Below are 4919 nucleotides of genomic sequence, written 5' to 3'. Positions count from 1 at the left end.
CCACAACATATGCAGAGGGGTATCGTGCTGTGAACTTTCATTACGGCAGTAGGGCGAAAGATACTTGCTCTCTTGCTGCGTGACATCCTGGAATATTTTCCGTTATGCTTATGTGTGTGTGTTTCAAGCGAAGGGAGGGAGGATACAGCTGAGACTCTCTTATCTTAGATCACACAACAACGTGTGAAACCCCAACTCTGCGGAACTCCTCTCAATCCTGGAGCCACAGGGTTTCAGTTTGCGGTGGCAGCTGAGCCTCTCTTTCTCTCTCTCTCTCTCTCTCTCTCTCTCTCTGTCTCTTTCTCTCTGCGCGCCTCTCTCGCTCTCTCTGTTCTCCTCTGCCTCTAAAGGCAGTCACATACAGAGACAGCAAGCTTGCAGAAAGCAGCGGAGAGGTGTGGAGGCTGAGACTGACAGTCAGATGCAGTCAGAAATAGGCAGTGACTTCTCAGAAGAGGCTCTTGATGGTTGCAGTATGACTGGAAGCCATGAGAATGTATCAGTGCGCCGCCGCGCTTCTTGCTCATGTATCCAGTCAAATGTAGCAGTAAACAGCCAGGCGGGAGAGAATCAGAATGAGGAGTCTGTTAGCTACACCTGCAATATCCAGTGTAAATATGTGTCAGCCTTCTCACATGTGGTTTGTTTTGTGTGAGTCTCACCTAACTGACAGATGGAAGGGCAACCTTGTCTTCAAAGCGACTCGCAGCCATTATAAAGTTTGTTTATTTCTATTTTCTGACAGTCGTCGTTTCAAATTCCACACATCAAGGCACAGGCATCTAAAATAAGAGCAAGTTTTAGGTTTGATTTTTTTTTTCATTATTACTGTCAACCAATCCCATGAAAACAGATAAAAAAAAACGCCACATTGATCCCACTAATAGGTATTGCCTGTGAAAGCGTCACAAACATTGATGAGTCGCACTGGCCCCATTTAGACGTGGTTATTTAAATGCATCCTGAGTCACGTAGTCGAGTAGCTGCTGCAGTTGAAAATACATATACATTCACACCAGACATTTTAAATGCGTCTACGAATGCGTCAAGAGACACTATCATATTTTTGCACTCTGTATGCTAATAAGCAGCAATATCATTTGGGGCTCAGAAGAATATTGTTCTGGCTGGTGTCTCTAATCTCTACCCACCGCAGTATCAGAACATTCAACGGTGCTGTTTGTGTGTGTGTGTGGCATGACATTGAGACTCGGGGTAATGATACAAATTGTGGAACAAGCCGCACCGAAAGTACGCGCACATATGTTCAGTTAACAAAGCTCAGAATATAAATGGAACTCTGATACACTCTGTCAGATGTTCGTCACCGTAAACGTAAATAGGGCGCTGCGTTCGTGTCAAAGACCATACCCAACATAACTGTGACTAAGAATTACCCGAAGCAAAGCTCTTTTTTTTTTTTTTTAAAACTTGTTCACAGTTTATGAATCAATTATTAAAACAGAACCAATAAACGCCTACATCACAGGTGGCCGGATATACCGCACAGTCACTGAAAGCTACACTTTCCAGCCAATCAGAACTGATGTGGTTATGACTGAGACGAAGCCACACGATTCTGTAAATTCTCACTAAACCGCCGAACTTAAATTTATCCGCTGCTGAAGATAGTCCATGCGAATGCGCCATTTGCTCCCGTTTGAGGTAACCAAGTGAGCTCTGAATGCGAAACTGTGTACCACTCACAGAGCACTTTATTAGTACAACCGCGCTAATAATAGGTATGACTTACTTTCGGTCTCAAATAGCATTCGAGGTGCTTAGATCTAAATATTCCTCCGCTGTGATGACTGCACGACACACTCTCTGCAGATTTGCAAGCTGCTTATTAATGCAGTGAATCTTGATTCACAACTGGTGATTACCGAGGTCATCGAAGAACAGGAAGTGGCCGCGAGGAGATGTTTGAAGGATGTTCAGGCTACGGTACTCGCCTTGATTGGTACCAAGGAGTCCAAAGTGCGCAAAGACTTCCCCGTACCTTTAACACAAGACAGATTTGGTTCATGGATTCATGCTGTTGACGCCTGAATTCTTCTCCTGCACCTCCAGCACCAGTCCAGTTTTGGGGAGACCGTGCACAGCGCGGTCCGAAATTTGTGTTCCTGGCTGGCTGAAGTGGACCCTGTTCTTCTCAGCTGGGCGCACTGTGCATTCTCAAACGCTTTTGCTCAGCACACAGTAGGAGTTAGCCGCCTGACAGACGAGGTGAGAACAGAACAACGTGAGAAGTTATTCTTGAAAACCTTTCGTGGGCACTTTCAGAACAACTTGGATGAACCATCTGTCCATCGCGGGCTGACTTCGGCCAATCAGAATGCTTCTCGCTGTCATCGCTGCAGACCGATATTAAGCACTGGTGCGGGCTATGGCTGTTTGGTTACAAGTACATACTGTAGGTCTAGTTGTGTGATCTCAATAGAATCCATGTTGCCTTGCAAAGTTAAAGAGAAAGAGCACTATTCTGCCTGATACAAATAAGCCTTTCCCCTACTGAGTATTTTTTTTCTTTTTTTGTGCCCTTCTGAATAAACTCAGACGGTTGTGGTGAAAACCCAACAATCATGCCCTTAGCCGAGGCTCCCGATCTGAATCTGCAGGATCGCATGCACTGATTGGATAATTGCACGAATAAGTAGGTGTTCGCGTATTCCCAATAAGTGGCCGGTGAGTGGATCTCTGAGTGTTGTGGACTTGGCAGAGGAGCGAGAATGTACTGAGAGACGGAGCAAGTGCTTTGCCGGATTTGGCCAAGAATTACAGCCTCATCCTGTCGACAGTGTGGGTGGGCTGGTGGGGGAATTTCCCCATTAAAATCATATTATAACTGAAGTGTTAATAGAGTCGATGAGTAATGGCTTACAGTATGTTCCCGATTTAGGCACCTACAAATTGAGATGAGAGCAATTTCAATATTGTTGCGAGGAGCGCTGTGCAACATGGACTGACGTACGTAGCGAGCCAGAATATAACATGCAAACATAAAACGTCAGAAGTGTGCATCCTATCTGCATCGTGCATCCGTCATATCGTTTCATGCTGCATTCCTTCTTTGCTTGCCGTCAGACCTCCGTCATCCCAAATTTCCGTGGCCGGATTTTGCCCTAGTGCTATTTACAATTTTGCAAAAGACACATTTGACCCTCTCTCACACTGTGACGTAAGAGCGCCGTGTTATCTTTTGTCTGGCCAGTCGAAAATAGCACAGTCCACAGTTTATCTGGCTTAAGATTTCAAAGACGCAAACACCCAAAATGTCGTCTCGCTTGTCAGAGCAAAATGAGGATAGCCGCTTAATTTGTATAAAGAGAGTATTTTACGAGCTCGAATTTTTCTGCAGCCCCTGCCTCTGTTTCCTCAGATTGTTTATATCTAACCATCACATTTCAGTATTTCAGTCTGTATCTGCGTAACGATGCTACTTCAGATATGCTTGTGTAGCTCAATGCCAAAAAAGCTTTCAATGTTAAAAATAATCGAGGTAGCCGTGGAAAGAAACCCAGGTTGAATAACAAAGTGACAGTTAAATCAACTGGAGGCTTTGGGTGATAAAACAGCTTACTTTGCTCTATATTTAGTGTTTTTATCCGTCTGTCCTCGTGGTTTTAGGGCACTGCATGGACAGGGGCTATTGATGAGCCAATCAATGAGCGAGCTCTCATTGATATTCGCCTTTCATCAGGCTGCTCTTATCAAACCGCGCCGGCCCCGCGTTCTCCACAGGCCGGGGACAGAAAGGAGGTGTGCTCGCGTGTCTTCCGAGGGTCACTAAGTAGGAGGCTTTCATCAACAGAATCATTTCTGCAGAAAGAGGAAGGAAGGCTGGGCACGAGAAAAGGTCAAGGGACACATTTCTCGTCCCTGTCATTATCAGAATGAAGGTGTAAAACGATATGAGGCAGCTCTGACTGGAACTTGCGTCTTTTTTTTAAAATTACTGACATTTTTTTGTTAAATCTCCGAGATAAAGTCATATATTTAGATATCCTTCTGGCCTTATTAAATGTGCGTAGGAAAGTCATTTTAAAACAAGTATCGTTTTGGCTCACTATCACATATAAGATCACTACAGCGACTCATAACTGAAGCTGCCATCTTGCTATGTCGTAGCTTCTTACAGCGCGCGCGGAGTGTTATTGGCGCCCCGTCAGACACGCAGTAGGTTCGTCCTTTCATGCTCCTCTCCCCTTTTAACTTCTTCTTAATGCTCCAAGTCAAGCTCTGTTCTCAGCCCCACCGGTGACAAAAGCAGGGAGCCACAAGTGCTGCTTTCAAAACACCTTTCGCTGTTAAGTACATGTGTCAGGAAGCAGGCTTCACACGAGGCGCTGCTCTTTCTCCTTCTCCAGTCTGTCACTCCACTTCCATATTCCGCCTCACCTCGAAGCCGGGCCGCGCTCACAGACGCGGAGAAAGTGATGCCGGCCTTATCGCTGAGCCGCCTCCCACCTTTGGCCTCTTTCCACCCACACAAGGCCTTGGATCCAGGGTCTTTTCAGGAGGTTAACTAAAAGTCTGAAAGGCTGCTGCTGCTTAAAAATGGCATCTACACTTTAGAAAACTTGTGCAAAAGATTTGCAAAAGAGAATGTGATTTGGTTGCTTGTTGTGCACTGTAGTCTATGCATACACCCCTGTCCACCCCCAGTAAACAGAGATGGCTCAGTCCAGTCATCAATAGCTTTGAGTTTGATATAGGGGTAAGGAAATATGTTATCAATGCAGTCCTGAGCTTCTGTAAATTTTCATATGCCACTCATATCTAGTTACCTCATGAAATAGATCTCGCACGTAACCTTAGACACACCAGCAGGTTTCAGTCAATGTTATCGGATCGGTTAATAATGAACACTCGCGGACACAACCTGATGTACTCATTTTGTTTTTTTATTTATTTAT

Source organism: Chelon labrosus (genome assembly GCF_963514085.1).
Source record: "Chelon labrosus genome assembly, chromosome: 7".
NCBI lineage: Eukaryota > Metazoa > Chordata > Actinopteri > Mugiliformes > Mugilidae > Chelon > Chelon labrosus.
The sequence above is the reverse complement of the archived record's forward strand: the minus strand, read 5'-3'. Positions refer to the sequence as shown.